Source organism: Rhipicephalus sanguineus, chromosome 11 (genome assembly GCF_013339695.2).
Source record: "Rhipicephalus sanguineus isolate Rsan-2018 chromosome 11, BIME_Rsan_1.4, whole genome shotgun sequence".
NCBI lineage: Eukaryota > Metazoa > Arthropoda > Arachnida > Ixodida > Ixodidae > Rhipicephalus > Rhipicephalus sanguineus.
Genome location: NC_051186.1, coordinates 52,184,856 through 52,202,258, shown reverse-complemented (window position 1 = coordinate 52,202,258; position 17,403 = coordinate 52,184,856). Strand labels below are relative to the sequence as shown.

At 46.6% G+C, this 17,403-nt stretch overlaps 1 protein-coding gene across 1 annotated transcript in view; it reads left to right on the top strand.

Moving 5' to 3' along the window:
• Positions 1-17,403, top strand: part of LOC119375028 (luciferin 4-monooxygenase) — a 77,483-nt gene that overhangs the window by 21,698 nt on the left and 38,382 nt on the right. The gene's annotated exons all lie outside the window — the stretch shown is intronic.

Here is a 17,403-nt window from a genome sequence, read left to right as displayed (position 1 = left end):
GGAATTAAATGGAAGTTTATAGCGGATTGCACCTAATGGTGGGGCGGTTTCTGGGAACAGCTGATATGTACAGTCAAGACAGCACTACAAAAGGCCTTGGAGACAGCCTTGCTGAACTATGTTGAATTAGAGACCGTGTTGATGGAAGTTTAATCAATAGTAAACTCTCGTCCATTGACAGTAATACCAAGTCAGCTGGAGGAGCCACGGCTTAAACCGGCTCATTGTCTGATTGGCCGAAGGTCAGTCTCCATCCTGACGATGAGATCATGGAGACGGAGCCTAGTTCGACCACAGATGAACTACAAGGACGTTGGAGGCGACGAAAAACATTCCTTGACGCCTTCTGGAAGAGATGGTGCAAGGAATATATTTTACAGCTACAATCAGCTCACCACATCAATGGCACTGCTTGTAGTGAAGCAAAAGTAGGAGACGTCATACTTATCATGAACGAGAAATCTCCAAGGCTCTTATGGGTTCTGGCCGTAATTGAAGAGGCATTTATGGGTCGTGACGATTACATTTCTCTGTGTCTCCTGAGAAAGTCGATGGAAGGAAAGCACGAAGGGCTGTGCAACACCTTTACCGCTTGCAGGCTTCAAGCTAACCGCTTGGTCGGTGGGAAGATGTTGGAGATTCATAGCAACAGAGAAAAGGAAGATTTCTCGGAGCTCCTGGCACATGCCTCTTCTTCTTCTTTATGGTTTTTTTTTTTTGCTGCTCTAATAAGCACCGTCATGGTGCTGATGGGTCTCCGATTACTGCCAATTCTAAAAGAGGCTATGCCTCTGGCTATGCCAGTGGTACAAATGAACATTTTCTAGACCAATTATATGTGTCTGCTTTGGTTCACTTTTTCCTTAATTTTTTTACTGAGGGCACAATTGGTTGAGGGCTTTTTCAAATGCCAGAGAGTTGAACATTTTTACGAAGACCTTAACAAGAAGACTGGACAAGGATTCAAAGCAGCTTCCAAACACTGCCATCGCAATGTGACTGCAATGATCTCTCAATCATGAAGTATTGGACAGAAGAGGATATTCCAGCATTTCCACAATGATTCACTCACCGTATATCATTCCAGCTGACTTTTATAAAACGGAAAAGTAAAGGTCATCATCAGTACCATACAGTGACTCATAACAGTTTATTTCATCCCTGGGTCACTGACCCATGGAAGAGGGTTCAATGTGCCTGTCTGAACACTGCTAATGCATTGCAGCTCCAGCATGACAGCACATAGCTGCAATGGTCCCTCAATGACGAAGTATTGGACAGAAAAGAAAGTTCCTGCCGGTTTACAATGATTCACTCCCCCTACAATATTTCAGGTAACTTTCCTGAAACCAAAAACCATTGCCAAGAAATGGCTCATGACATTTAAATTTATCACACGCACAAGGGACAACTTAAAAATAGTTCTGTGACTAAAGGCAGACACATATAAGTAATGTGCAGCTTCCTAAGGAAATGAAATACAGTTAAAACTTGATCTAACAAAACAATTTTATGAAGTTCCTGATCTAATGAAGTATTTTGTGATTTCCCAGCAAATACCCATAGAGCTGAAGTTAATGAATTAGCTCGGCCACAAAACCTGATTTAACGAAGCTTTTTGGAAATAACTGCGTAAAAAGCGGTGATTTCCTCTTAATTTTGCAGAGATGGGTTTTTCTTCAAGGGTGGACTGTAACGCTGTAGCCCTATGGCATTAGTTTGACGAAGCTGGACGCTCCACTGTGCCCATGCATGGAGCAATGGACTCAGCAGTCAGTAGCGTTCTTACATACCGGATGGTGCTACAAGTGGCGGCGGCTGGTTTTGTGGCACTAATAGTCTCGTTGCAACTTTCTGGCTCGACCTGCTCGCACAATCACTTCATTCGTTCTCCACGTAATTGTTTGCCCGTCATTGCTTCACGTAATAGTCTTTCTGGCTTGCATCGCCTGGACATAGGCGACAAGGGAGCCTCATGTCAGAGCCACCCTCGCGGACTTTTCACTTGCGCAGCAATAGATTAATGGTGAGAGCAATGGCCTGGTAGCTTTTGGTTGTCGCTATATGTTACAATTTTAGATTTCAAAGAGCCGAAAAATCCCCTTCTCGATTTTACGAACTTCCCGATTTAATGAAATAATTCAAGCGTCCTCATCACATCGGAGTTTCAACTGAATACCGTAACATCCCAAGCAACCCCCCCCCCCCCCCACTGTGAAAGATAAACGGACAAGTTTGGGGGGGGGGGCTTTGCTCGGTCATGGATCAAAGTTCAAGATGGCGGTGGAAGTGCCGCACGTGCTTCCAATGAAATGCGTCTTTGAATAGGCATGCATGCACTGTCGTTATTAGCCCCCGTCAAGCAAATAAAAACACTGAATGAAGCTGTGTAAAGGACTGGAGGCCGAGGGGTACTTGCTCGGTCATTGGCGGATATTTCAAATATCCAGAAAAAGTGAGGGACGCTTGCTCGGGATTTTACGTTAGGTAGGCAGAAGATATTTTTCAACATCAAGTGTGGATGTTCAAGGTACAACTTAATTACATTCTTAATAGACCTTGGTTGTGCTTTGAGCCAAGTGTCGATAACACCATGTGTAGGCTAGTACCTTCGGACTATTATGAAAGGATGGTGCATTATGCCTGGTACCTCTACTGTGTCAGAGTGGCAGCTGTACCCTTGCATGTTGCTGTAATCCTATATTCGAGAGACACAGAAAGCATGTTTGCCATGTTATTGTAGCATATAGCAGACAGAAGAGCAGTCTAGCCTACGACATGTTCATTCAATAAGCAAGTTTGAGTGGTGTGAGCGACAAGCAGTGTTACACAAGGGTCTTCATGGAAGCGTAAGGCCGCTAGACTGTGCACCCATTGGCCTTTTGCCAAGTTTGTTGCTTGAGCTAACCTCATTCTTGCTGTTCATGTCTTAAATAAAGATTCATATATCATGCTGTATATAGTCATATTTTTTTCATTTACATTTGTTTCTCATTGCAAATACTTTAAATGCATCAATCTCACAATCCTTATAAGCATTACATGGCGCAAAACTTTACTGAAGGGCAGCTAAGCAGGCACATGAGATACGCTGTACAAAAAAAAAGAGTCTAGCTTCTCATCTTTCATTTTATATTTTTCGTCAGTACGCTTACAATTCGTAGAAGGCTTTTTACAAACCATCACCAAATGCAAGCGCACTAAACACGTTAAGTGCTGTCTGGTGAAATGTGGCACTTGTATCAAACTAGCGAACGGAAAGCGTCTGCTCCCTCTGGCAAGCAGCTGTAATCCATTAGAAACATGGAGCGTGATGAAACTTCATAATGCAAGCAAATCCGACATTCAAACCTGAACACTTGCGAAATTGCCACAAATTGAGAGCCTTTAATCAGGCTTCTTTTATGCGCGAAGAAACTGTTCCTATTAGTTGATGTGATAATAATAGTAGCAGTTATCACTTACGCAAAGCCGCCCCGCCACGGTGGTCTAGTGGTTATGGCGCTCGACTGCTGACCCGAAGGTCGCGGGATCGAATCCCGGCCGCGGCGGCTGCATTTTCGATGGAGGCGAAAATGTTTGAGGCCCGTGTACTTAGATTTAGGTGCACGTTAAAGAACCCCAGGTGGTCGAAATTTCCGGAGCCCTCCACTACGGCGTCTCTCATAATCATATCGTGGTTTTGGGACGTTAAACCCCAGATATTATTATTACTTACGCAAAGCCGAACATTGGACGAGTTGGTGAGAGTTAACCGTGTCGAACTGTAGCGACTGTAGTGCATGAAAACACACGATCGGTTCTTCCGCAGCAAATTATTTTCTGCTCGCGCAGCGATCGTGAATGAGCCTCTTGTGCCGCAGTTCGAAATGTTTACCACGCTCCGAACCCACAACGTAAGAACGGCAGCATAGCTATACTGTCACACTTTGATATGTAACAGGTACGCTGGCATTTGTGGCTATTACTCGCGACAGAGACTAGCGGAGCAAAACTCGAAGTAACAGAGATCGCTACTTACTTGTTGTGGCAAAACAGCGTCAGCAGCGCACTGCAGCATCTTCGCTCTGCTTCGCCCTCGACGCCCGTCAATCAAGCAAAGGCAGTCACGACAAAGTCGCTACGGGACACCGGTTCACGGACTACGCTCTTGAAACGAAAGCACGACTCGCGGTCATCGTCGTCGGTACAGAGACGAGAGACGAACGCGCGATCCCGCGCAAACGTGGAACACAGCCGACACCGGTCGGTGAAGCGGCGTTCCAAAAAGCTCCGCTAAGAAGTGACGGCGCCACCATCGAAAATCCCTAGAGGTTCTCTCCCCAGGTGCACCAGGTACATAGCCGTCGAACAGCTGCTACGCTTTTTAGACGCTCGCATTTTCACGAGGGTCACTGCCCTTTAGAAGTTCTAAATAGGTGTAACAAATGGCGCAGCCAGAACTCAGGGAGACCGCTGTATTTTAACATTTCTGTGTTACTTATCATGAAATAACTCTGCGTAAACTGACAAATTCTTGTCTTCCTCAGATTGTGCGACATGCGGGCGCGCATAGAGGAAGGCATCGTGTACTCACCTTATACCTACACTCCACGCGCCGAAGACCGGACGCTGAGCAGCTTTCTCATGGAAACGCTAACAGCCCATGGATCGAAGACAGCTTTGGTAAGATATCTAAACTGTTTTGAAGACAAAACTAGCATGCTTATTGCCTGCAGAATAATGCCTAATGAAGCCATTGTATTCAAAGAAAACAATCAAATACAAATAAGAAATAGGGTGCAGAGAACACAATGACTTCCATGGAATGCAGTACAGTGTTTGTAACTGTAACGTAACGTCGGTGCATTTCGGCGGACCTCATTTAATTTCGTTGAAAAAATATATTTTGCTGTCCGTGTCCCTAGAGCCACGAAACCGATCTTAGTTTCGCGAAAAAAAAATGTTGCCTGAGTCAAAGAAAAACTCGGAAGCTTCCACTCAGGAGAACCGCTTTTTGCAAATTGCGCGAAAATGGAATTTTGAAGAGATCCTACAAAAGAACTATTGCAGCTGTGAGTCTTAAAATATTTCTTCACATAATGAATAACCTGCGTTCACAAAATGACGTTATTTTGCAGTTTTGTTGTCCATATTTCTTTTAAATCGCAAATACGGCACATTGCCCAATAATGCTCTAATTTTAGATTTTACAGCGAAAGCTGTTATGAGATCATTTCACCGGCCGTTTTTGGCGCCGTAGTTGTCCGCCGCCGCCGCCGCCGCCGGTATCCGTAACCAGTATCGCTCGAAATAAGAAAAAAACGAAATAAGAAAAAATTCCAGGATGGAACGAGGTTCGAACCTGGGCCCTCTGCGTGGGAGCCCAGTATTCAACCTCTGAGCCATGCCGGTGCTTGAAACTGCTTTGCAAAAAGGTCCTATACAGGCTTCATGTCGGGAAGGAACCGCATTAGCATATGCAGTATAGCGTGGTAGAAGTGTAAAATAAGCACCAAGCGTCGCACAGCGCGAATTCTGTAACCAGGCGTCACCCAATGCGAAATGCGCAACGAGTAGGTTGTTGAATGCTTCCAACCCATTACAAAGGGCTCTGCCATAATTCTTCATCGTCATCAGGCACAGCATCAACAAAGTGTGCATAATGCGTTACATGCGTTTTGCAGGTACCAACGCTCTCCGTAGAATGACGAAAAATGGCACAGTGCCTGTTGCCCTACTTCTCAAAAATTACAGTGATTTATAGCGTAGTGGGTTCCTCGCAAGTGCACTTGTATTGGTTGGCAAGGAAGCCCATAAGCGCGTGATCCATTTCCTCGGGGTCTCAGTAAAGTTCATCGCCCTCCCCCCGTCTCTCTCCCACGTCAACATATGTTATACAGCATGACGGGAGAGGGAAATAGCGACCGGGCGTCAACCAATGCAAATTACATAACTGGTGGGCCGTTTAAAGATTCCAACCCATTACAAAGGGCTTAGCCATAATTCTTCATCGTCATCAGTCGTCGCCTCAACAAAGTGCACGTAATGCCTTACAGACGTGTAGCTGGTGCCTCGCTTCTCCGCAGAATGACGAATAATGGCTTAGTCGGTGCTTCCCAACTTCACAAAAATTATTTATGGCGTAGTGGGTACCTTTCTAGTGCACTTCTATTGTAGCCCCAAGAGAGCTTAACGGGCTCTAGAAACGCCGCTCTTCCAGCTTTCGCTGTGACTGTGCTGCGGTTTCAGCGCAGGCCTGGCGCTTTTTTTTTTGCTCCGCGTCTATAATGGTGCGATCTTGTACGCGTTCCAAAATAAACACGGAGGCGTGGCATTACATCCAGCCGCACGTGACCGCACGCGATTGGTCAATGCAGGGCCATGACGTCTGTCGCGGTTCACATGGGCCATTCGCATGCGGCTGGATGTAACGTCACGCCCCCGTGTTTATTTGGAATGCGTACAAGATCGCACCATAAAAGTCAGAATTTTCAAAATTTCTCAGGGCGTTGCCACACATTAGGGTTAACAAGTGTGCCAAATACGATTTCCGGGAATGACGTCAAACGCAAACGAAAAATGCACAAGTGAAGGCCTGTCTCAAAAAACGCAGTATTTTAAAATTCAATTAAAAAAAGGCCGCCTTCGATTTTCTCCACATAATCCAAGCAGAGCGCATACTCTGACTTAATCTGTAAAAACATGCTACATTATTTTTGTGAGATCGAAGTTACAAAGCCACCAACCTGGCCAAATTGACGTTCACGCGCAGCCGCTTAAATGAGCGAGCATGCAGCTATAGTTGCAACTGTCATGATTTTTAGGTCTTAAGTATGTTTTCTCTTGTTGACGAAACAACAAATCGAGAGAAAAAAAATTGACGAAGCTTACACTAAGTTTGAAACAACGAAACTAAATGATTCTGAAGTGTAATCTGGTTGCTTCTAGGTTGTTGCTAGGAACGGATGTCCAAACTCCAGAAACGAGCGTTCGCACCTCTCATACAACGACCCTTTGTTTACTTCTGCTTTTAAATGCGAAGCATTTCTTAGCGAACTTCTGCGACTTTGAGCGTATCTATCTATCTATCTAGCCGCCGACGACTTTTTTCTCTCTATCTTTCTCACTTTATCTTGCTATTTTGTTTCTATCTCTTTCTTTCTTTCTCTTTATCTCTCTTTCTATATCTTTACCTGTCTGTCTATCATTTTATATCTTTAATTATTTCCATTATTTCTCTCAATTTCTCTCTCTCTCTCTCTTTCTGTAGCTTTCTCTCTCTCTCTTAGTGAACCATTGGTGAGTAGTGGGATTTGCCCAATTTCTGTGGCACATACCCGTTCATGATGATCATAGTTTTCTAATAGGCCGCAGAAATTACGGATAGCTTAAACAGCTTTCCTGTTGAAAAGACGACGAGTTGCCTTAAAGTGCAAATTTGTACATTTGCGTGTTTGTACTCGTCGTATAGTATTGTTCCTGATAAAAGCAACTATCGGAAAAAGTTTGTCTAGATGTGCACTCGTGTCGGGTTTTCGCATGCAACAGTTTCTTCCGTCTTAGTGTATGTACACAGGACGTGAGACAGGCATCCAAGGAAGACTGGGTCCACGCAGAAAGTGCCCTGGAGACGGAACCCACAATCTCCGCCTTCTTGCGTTGGCGTAGGACGTCAGACAATGAAGTTTCCTACTCACCGCCATCTTTAGAGGAGAAATTTCTGTTGAATAAATCGCTAAGTTTAGCTCCTCAAGATCTTTTTGGTCGGGAACAAAACTTTTGACAGATACAGACGCATTTTACAGCGATCTGTTTGAAGAGGCTGAAGCAGTTTCCAAGACGGAGCTTGTTCTGGCGGAAAGCTCGCAAACAAGGCGTTATCCAAATCTTTCATACTCCGAATGTTCCGGTTATAGCCAATCTTTTTCTTGTGCTTGTTCAGATAGCGCTAAACGTTCGCTTTGAGCTGTGCAACTCTGCCATAAATCTCAGGGGAGTACAAGAAGCGCATGCGTACTCACATATGCTGCTCAGTAGATGACTGCCGTGCAGTCGACGACTCGACTCACGGACGTGAAAGCTGATTTGCGACTTCAATGTTTCTGAAACATACTGAGCTGTTTATTTTTAATTGTCCTTTCGTTTTAATTTGTCCTTCCGCGAACGCGCGAGAACATATTTACAACCTAGAAATCGCGGCTGTACAGGCTGTGTTTTGCAGCCCCAGTTGGCTGATGAATACAAACAAGGAGAATAAAATAAATAATAAAGTTGTCTCTGCACTTCTCATCTAATAGAGTTGTTTAAAAACTGGTGATGACACATATCCTTTGTTCTGAATGTCAGATATTGTCACGTTGACGTTTAGCGATAAGAGGCAGTGCCACGGCAGAATCAAAGGTCTCGCCCCATGCGAGAAGCAAGTTGTTAATGATTTGCCGTGCCCGGTTACTCAATCGCAGAACAAAGTGCGTGGTCTGTCCGTTGTTATAGAGGCTAGGTGGTGGCTGGTAGTCCGGGCCTTATATGTGTGCCGTTTTTTTTTTTTAAAGAGCCATATCCAGCAACCGAAACTGGGCTAAATTTCACGAAAGCGTAAAGCGCGCCCAAGTAGCCTTCACGTTTAAAACTATTGTAATCAAAATGGGGGAATGGGGGGGCACTGTCACGGAAGCCTAGTAGGTCATGCTCTACATGGGCTCCGTACATTTCCAAGCGTATCCTCGGAAATTCTCATTTTAATGCATTGTCACCGATACCAGTGGATTCCTGACGTCATCGGGAATCTTGGGACACCTTCTTCGGCGTAAGCCGACCGATTTTAAGTATTTTAGGGGCGAAGCACATTAGGGTCTAGGCTTGTCTGTTGTGTGGTGTCCGTGCTCATGACACAGCACCGTGTAAAATCCCCTAAAAAGGTTTAACAATAGACTAATATCAATCATAATTGCGACAGAACACTTTAAAACACCTAGAAGCACAGACCCTTTATACAAGTCGGCGATTTCAACTTAAACATAATGGACCTTAGGACCTAGCTTTGTCGTCAACGCCCACTGTCCGCTGTCATGATGGTTAGAAAACCGGTTCCTGTAGTCGTAACATATGTGTGTATGTGAATAAAAAAAGGTTTACAATAGACGAACAACAATCATAATTGTGACACAACAATACAAAACACCTACAAGCACAAACCCTTTAAACTAGTCGGCGAAATCAACGTACACATTATGGACCTTAGGACCAAGCTTTGTCGTCGACTCTTTATGTCACTTTATGTCACCCAATTTACATTATATGGGGCAACGCTCGGGTGAACAGCACACTGATGCTTTTGCTTTCGCTCCCCTCGAAGTAACACCACCCGTGCCGGATTTTATTCTACAAACTTGTGCTTAGCAGAGTGTGGACGCTCCAAGCACGGCTCAATCAAATTGTGGCCTTAATTAATTTAATAAGCAATAGCAGTGAATACAAATATTGGTGCTGTCATCTACTTTTCGATTATTATATTTCATATGTGGCAACAGTATTTTAATAGCAGCGCAGTTTTCACGCCCCGTCTTCCTGTGTCTTGCGTATGGATTAAATTGACCGGTAACTGAATTAAAGCTGTTGGCAATTGGATTAAACGTGGTGGCACTTGGATTAAATTCACTGGCACGCGGCCTTTTTGTATGCGTTGACGCTAGAGTTAAATGTTTGCCACATAGATTAAATAGTTTGGCACTGAGATTATTTCTGTGACACTCGAATTACTTTAGCGGGTACTTGAATTAAAGTGAACGGGAAAACCTGTAGATCCGCCGATTTCGTCTATTTCGCTTGTGGAGCACCGCGTGCCGTTCCACTTTTGCCTACGGTGGAAGGAATTCATAAATGCCGCCTGGTCTGTCCCCAAGTGCACATGCCCGTGTAAATCAAGAAACATTATTCGAAGTCGCTTTATACAGTTGTATGGAGGTGAGAAACGCTTCCATGCTCGGGGCTTTTTAGAATCACAGCGCAAGAAATTTATGACAAGCAGCAGATAAAATGCTTCCCACTCTTCTTTTTTTTCTATAAGGCTAAGGCAAGCTAAATAATTACGTGCACAAGGACTTGCGCGTAGAAGAACGATAACGTTAACGTTATTGATAAAGAACGCTCATCTTAGTAGAGGTCAGTGGCACTGACAATGTGTGTTGTCAGAGATGCTAGGCGCAATATGCTTTGGGCGTTGAAGGGCTTGACAAGAACAATTTAGTACTAACAAGGCAGAAGTTAAGCTCACCATCACTCTTTCCCTTTCACTCACCTTGATCACTCCTCCTCACTCTCACCTACTTTTCCTGTTCCTTGTTATACTATACTATACTATACTATACTATACTATACTATACTATACTATACTATACTATACTATACTATACTATACTATACTATACTATACTATACTATACTATACTATGCTATACTATACTATACTATACTTGTCTATGCTGTGCCTCCACTGTCTTGCGGTCTGTTTGAATCGCCCTGAACCGCCAGGAAGAATTTTACGCTACGTTCGGCACGGCTGGAACTCAAGCTTGGCGCCCTCGCGCTCGAAGCCGGATCCAGCTGCCTCTAGGGGAAATCAGTGCTCTATATTATGCATTCATTCCCACAGATATGTGGACAAGACAAGGTAACTTACAGCGAGCTGCAAGAAAAAGTGTGGCGTTGTGCAGCGGGATTCCGCCGTCAGGGCATTGGCAAAGGTGACCGGGTCTATGTGCACTTCGCCAACTCCGTCGAAACATTCGTCGCTATGTGCAGCGTCCCACTCACGGGAGCTTCAGTGGTATCATCCGACATCATGTGGCGAGAAGGTGAGTGAATGACGCGCGCTTTTTAGCAGCTACACCGGAAATGTTCGCAGCATGATTAGATCCAAGAAGAGTCAGGCTCCGACAACTGAGACAAAGTGAAACTGTTGTCAACTGCGGAGGCTTTCGCGAAGAAAAACTCGTGACCTATAGTCGTCCCTTTAAGCAACGTTTCTAGAACTACTTTTGTTTCTAAATACCTACGAGAACATTTACAGACTCTTCTGGTAGCCAGGCAAGAGGTTTGCGAAATCAGCTCTTCTGGTATTTCAATATTGTACTTAGCCAGTGAGCAACGCTAATGTATGTATAGCAATGAACATGACGAGAGCAGCAGCGACGGTCGTGCTCGCGGTGCCTACTGTCATTCGCGTAACACAGAACACGAGCAGACCCGGTCTCAGATATTGTTGCTGAACCGTACTATTTAACATGATTACCTTAGCGGAAAAATAAGTTGTTTTCGCAACTGTGTTGATAAGCAATTCAGTATATTTGCGCGGACAATCGCAGCTGTCCGCCGCCTTCACTCGCGCTTCGCCGTCTGCTACGTAGAGCCTGTTGCTGCAGTAGCGCCACCTGCACCGGAAGTTGGTTGCGCGCCGCTTGCAGAGTACGGCAGAGGCGGGGAGTTTGGCAACTGAAAGAAGTTCTATAAACGTTGCCTTTAAGAGCGAAGCTCTTAAAGCTCGTGGCAAAAACGCCCTCCGTCCGCAAAAAAAAAAAAAAAACCCTCCGCGCCATTGCCTAGCAACAACCAAGGCACAGATGCGCACCACCTCGTCGCACCACCTGTGTTCAGACTCGCCTAGCCGTGCATGCGCCAAGGAGCAGCAGCCGCCGCCAATCCATGCCCAACGACGGAGAGTGTCCGTGCAACCGCCGCGCCGAGTTTGCCGGGCGTGGCGCGAGCCGAGTACGAGCAACGAAATGCCCGCGCTTCTACTGGGGGTTCTACAGCCAGGTTTGCACGTGAGCTTCTGGCGCTGGAGTTTCAACATTCTTGCAAGGTCTGTGACAGAAAGCCACGTTAAGCCCCTAAGATCGAGCAGCTTCGCTGTTAAGCTTTACGCTGCTAGTGTAAACTTCCTCGATTTTTTTTTTTGGACTTCTTTAGTCTGCCATAAACCTAAATACTTTTCCTTGCCATTCTAGCACAATTCTGTTTCCTCCAAATTTCGTTGACGTGCCAATTGGCCACACGAGTAAAATTTTAAGCGATAAATTTTAGTTTTCATGGTTTAAAACAAAGTGCTTAAGAACACTCTAAGAAAAGATCGAGTAAAAAGGGCGTCTTTTTGTCCCACAACAATAATCGTCATCTGGCTTGCTTGCGTTTCCTTTCTTGAAAACTCGGCGCTGGCCACTTTCCTACCAAGAATGCTATGTCACGCTGATAGCGCGCATGTCGTTCGTGACCAGAAAGTGCCGGGCGCGCGGCGATAGTGCAAGGAAAGGAAGGCAAAATAAATGACGATTATTGTTGTGGGACAAAAAGACGCCCTTTTTACTCGATCTTTTCTTAGAGTGAACGTTTAGCTGTCTTTTTTTTCTTCATGTCACACGACCTGAAAGAGCCGAGTATCTCGCAGCTGATAACGAGGCGCCTTCACAAGGTTAGTAAAGATATGATGTGTGCTATGACCACGTAGTAGGGACCTATCGTAGGGACCTGCAGGTTTGCGTCAATCATTTTAGCAATGCAAGACCAGGGGTCGAATTCACAAAGCTCTTCGCACGCAAGCTCTCTTTGCCGCCGGCTAGGCATGAGGTTCGTCTGCATGCTTTGTTATTACGAACTACCCTATAAGCTTTTGCGAGTAGGGGCTCAGGTTCTTATTTGTCACAAGTGTATTTGAGGAATATTCTTACTTTAGTTCCGGAAATACAGGTGCGTCATTTAAAAAAGCAAATCTTCAAGGCATCTAAAGACAAATAAAAATAAAATGAATTGCGTTTTATTTCAGATGACATTATCGACAAAATAGAAAGGGCCGGTGCCACTGCCGTTCTCACCGATGCAGGTCACGTCGAAATGTTTGCTCGAATCATTAGCCGCTGCAATGTCAAGGTGAGCGTGAGGATCTCTCTGGTTAACACATCTATTTTTAAACATCTTTTTTTTGCCATTTAAAAGTTGTGTTATGACACCTCAAATTCATATCCAGTGGTCAGAACATCTGAATCTGTGACATTGTTTTGGAACCTCTACATTGGGTTCGGTAAATAAGGCCAATGTCTTGCCTAGACCCTTAACATGGTCACCTTTATTAAAGGCATTCATTTTTATTATTTGTGTGCCTCTAATTTACAAGTTTTGCATTAACTTTTGACATGGCAAACTCTACAGTATAAGTCAGGGTAATTTTCTAAGTCAAAGAGGAATTTTTAGCGCAAAGCTAAGCATGGGTCCTCTAAAAGTGCAACCTTTATTGGAGGTATACATGTCAGAATATTGTGTCTTTTTATAGGTATCAGAAACCCTTCTACATTAGAAGTTAGAAGTGTAAGCTTTTAAATGTAACGCTTTTAGAAAAATCACACCATCTCCCGCTAAAGGGGACCATGAGGCGATGCGAAGCAGTGTTTCGGCATGTAGAGCCCGCGTTTCAGAGGTGGAGTGGTGAGGGTGAAAGGGGAGAGGGGGAAAGGGGAGAGGAGGAAAGGGGAGGAAAGAGGAGTGGAGAGGTGGATGGGAAAGGGAAATGAGAGGGGGAAAGGGAAGGGGAGAGGTGATGTGGAGAGGGAGAGGGAGTGTAGAGGGCTTGCGCATGCGCAGTAAGGGTGGTCACGCCGCACACCACCACCACCACCGGATTGAACTCCGCTATAAGATGCTTCACATCTAAAAAAAACAGCACATCACTATATAGCTCCTTGGAATCCAAACCCACAATCTCCGCATGCCTCATATAAAGCTCTTACAGCGGATTGAGAAGACCATGTGAGAAATTCAGATGTTGTGGATTTATAACTTTTTTTGTGGCGAACTGCATTTTCCCTTTGTTGCCTAAAAATGTAGTAAATGCTTTGAAAGAAAGAGAGGTTGACGATGCTTTTTTGTCCGAGAATTTTTTACGCTCATTAGAAAGTTGTAAATGCACAACGCTCGCGCCTATACTGAACTTGTTAGAAGAGTTGAAGTATGGGGCAGTTTGTGATGCATGCTTGGTAACGTGAAGCGATTTGTTTGTGATGCATGCTTGGTAACGTGAAGCGATTTATACAGGGCACAAAAGTGAGAAAGACGGGAGAAGTGAGCGCTTTCTCGGCAGACACATAAGTATGACACATACAGGGGCTTAGGCTGTCGCACCTTTGCCCACATGCAGAAAAATTACAATCAAAGAAATAAAAAGAGTAAAAAGCACATTATTTAAAATAGAAAAAATTGCGTATTCATTATTTGAACTCCACGTACGTAACCGAGACAGACAGACATAGAACTTTATTGGGTCCTGAGAAACGCTACTTTAGAGCAACGCCGCGGGCCGCTCCCACATGGGGACGGGGAGGCCTAGCCTCACCGCCGCATCATGGGCTCTCTGGACAGCCCGTAGTTGTGGTAAAAACTCTGAACAGGGGCGTAGCCAGAAATTTTTTTCGGGGGGGGTTCAACCATACTTTATGTATGTTTGTGCGTGCGTTTGTATGTGTGCGTGTCTATATACGCAAGCAAAATTGAAAAAATTTTGGGGGGGGTTGAACCCCCCCAACCTCCCCCCCCCCCTTGGCTACGCCCCTGACTCTGAACTTCGTAAGGCAGAGTCCCAATCCTGTTCTGTGAGCCGACTTAGGCCCCGTAACGAGGGGCACCGCCAGAGCATATGTTCTACGTTACTGATCTCCCCGCAGTCAGGGCAGGTAGACTCGAAAGCCTCTGAAGAGATGATGCTGAGGAAAGATAGACTAGTGTCACGTGGTCGTGACGTCGACGAAGACAGCAGTCGGCGTTTGCAGGATGAAACTGTTTATTGGGCCGAACTTGTGGCCGGAAAATGAGAACTAGAGCTACAGCAATACGCGCTGTACAATGATAGCGGCGAACAGGGCGTCGTCCGTCGATCAACTGACAAGCGGTCAATCGCGTCGGCTTTTATACAGGCGGTATCGAACTTTCCAGCAATATCGCTGGTGGCGGCGTTATCTCTAGACAAAGCTGGAACATTCGCGTGCGGGGCGCAATCTTAACAGAACGATCTACTATAGACGTGAAGCTTCTCGAACAATGCTTCGCGGACAGCGTCGAGCGTTGATAACCGTCCCTGCCGGTCAAACCCGAATACATCAAAACAAGACAAGAAGTGGGCGTGGCATTGCCCCCCTCTGAAAAAGCATCGTCCCGATGCTTGTGAAAGAACATAGAAGAGAGAAAAAAAACAAGTGCATACAAAAATAAATTACAATAACAAAGGAAGAAAAATAGAGTCCCCAGGTTCGCTAACGCGCAAAAAACGGCTTAAGGCGCACGACATGGACGACTTCAGGTCGTGCGCGGCGTCGCTGGGAGTTCGTAATGCCGTCCGGGATCACCTCGTAGTCAAGAGCGCCGAGGCGTCGAAGAACCTTGTATGGCCCGAAGTATCGCCGAAGGAGTTTTTCGCTAAGCCCACGTCGGCGTATCGGCGTCCAGACCCAAACACGGTCGCCGGGCTGGTATTCCGCGAAGCGTCGTCGAAGATTGTAGCGACGGCTGTCGGTGTGCTGCTGGGTCTTGATGCGCAGGCGGGCGAGCTGTCGAGCTTCTTCGGCACGTTGTAAGTAAGCGGCGGCATCGAGGTTTTCTTCGTCGGTGACGTTGGGTAGCATGGCGTCGAGCGTCGTCGCCGGGCTCCTTCCGTAGACCAACTTGTACGGCGTCATCTGCGTCGTTTCTTGGACGGCCGTGTTGTATGCGAAGGTCACATACGGAAGGATGGCATCCCACGTCTTGTGTTCGACGTCGACATACATGGCCAACATGTCGGCGATGGTCTTGTTTAGCCGCTCGGTCAGGCCATTTGTCTGTGGGTGGTACGCTGTGGTCCGGCGGTGGCTTGTTTGGCTGTATCTCAGTATTGCCTGAGTTAGGTCAGCAGTAACGCCGTACCTCTGTCGGTGATGAGAACTTCTGGGGCGCCATGACGCAGGACGATGTTCTCAACGAAGAACTTCGCTACCTCGGCGGCACTGCCTCTAGGCAGGGCCCTCGTCTCGGCGTAGCGGGTGAGGTAGTCTGTAGCTACGACGATCCATTTGTTTCCGGTATTGGACGTCGGGAACGGCCCCAGTAAGTCCATCCCGATTTGCTGGAACGGCCGTCGAGGTGGCTCGATAGGCTGCAGAAGTCCGGCTGGCCTAGTGGGCGGTGTCTTGCGTCGCTGACAGTCCCGGCAGGTCTTCACGTAACGAGTGACGTCGGCGGAAAGGCGCGGCCAGTAGTACTTCTCCTGTATTCTTGCTAGCGTGCGAGAAACACCCAGGTGTCCAGCCGTCGGGTCGTCGTGCAGAGCCTGGAGGACCTCTGGCCGCAATGTCGAGGGTACCACGAGAAGGCAATCGGCTCGAAGCGGTGAGAAGTTCTTCTTTAGGAGAACACCGTTGCGCAAGAGAAATGACGCCAGTCCCCGCGTGAATACCTTCGGAACAACGGTGGTCCTGCCCTCGAGGTATTCCACAAGGCCCCTGAGTTCTGGATCCGTTCGCTGTCGTTCGGCGAAGTCGTCGGCACTTATGATTCCCAAGAAGGAGTCGTCCTCCTTGTCGTCCTGCGGCGGTGGGTCGACGGGGGCGCGAGACAGGCAGTCAGCGTCGGAGTGTTTCCTTCCGGACTTGTAAACGACGGTAATGTCGAATTCTTGAAGTCGCAGGCTCCACCGTGCGAGGCGACCTGAAGGGTCCTTCAAGTTAGCTAGCCAACACAATGCGTGGTGGTCGCTCACAACTTTGAAGGGCCTGCCGTAGAGGTAGGGGCGAAACTTGGATGCAGCCCAGATGATCGCTAGGCACTCCTTTTCTGTTGTGGAATAGTTCGTTTCTGCCTTTGATAGCGACCGGCTAGCATAACTGATGACCCTTTCCTGCCCGTCAGTCTTCTGCACAAGGACGGCGCCGAGTCCTACGCTGCTTGCGTCGGTGTGGATTTCCGTATCGGCGTATTCGTCGAAATGTGCTAGTATCGGAGGCATCTGAAGGCGTCGTTTCAGTTGTTCAAATGCTTCGATTTGCGCCGTTTCCCACTTGAATGGCACGTCGGTCTTCGTGAGGTGAGTTAGCGGTTCGGCGATTCGTGAAAATTCCTTGACAAAGCGCCTGTAGTAGGCGCACAAGCCGAGAAAACGGCGCACGGCTTTCGTGTCGGTGGGGTGCGGGAAGGCAGCGATGGCAGCTGTTTTCCGCGGGTCTGGGCGAACACCACCCTAGCTGATCACGTGACCCAAAAACAGCAGGTCCTCGTATGCAAAGCGGCACTTTTCAGGCTTCAAGGTGAGGCCAGAAGTCTTGATTGCTTGTAGTACAGTGTCAAGGCGCCGGAGGTGTTCGTCGAAGCTTGAGGCAAACACAATGACGTCGTCCAAGTACACAAGGCAAG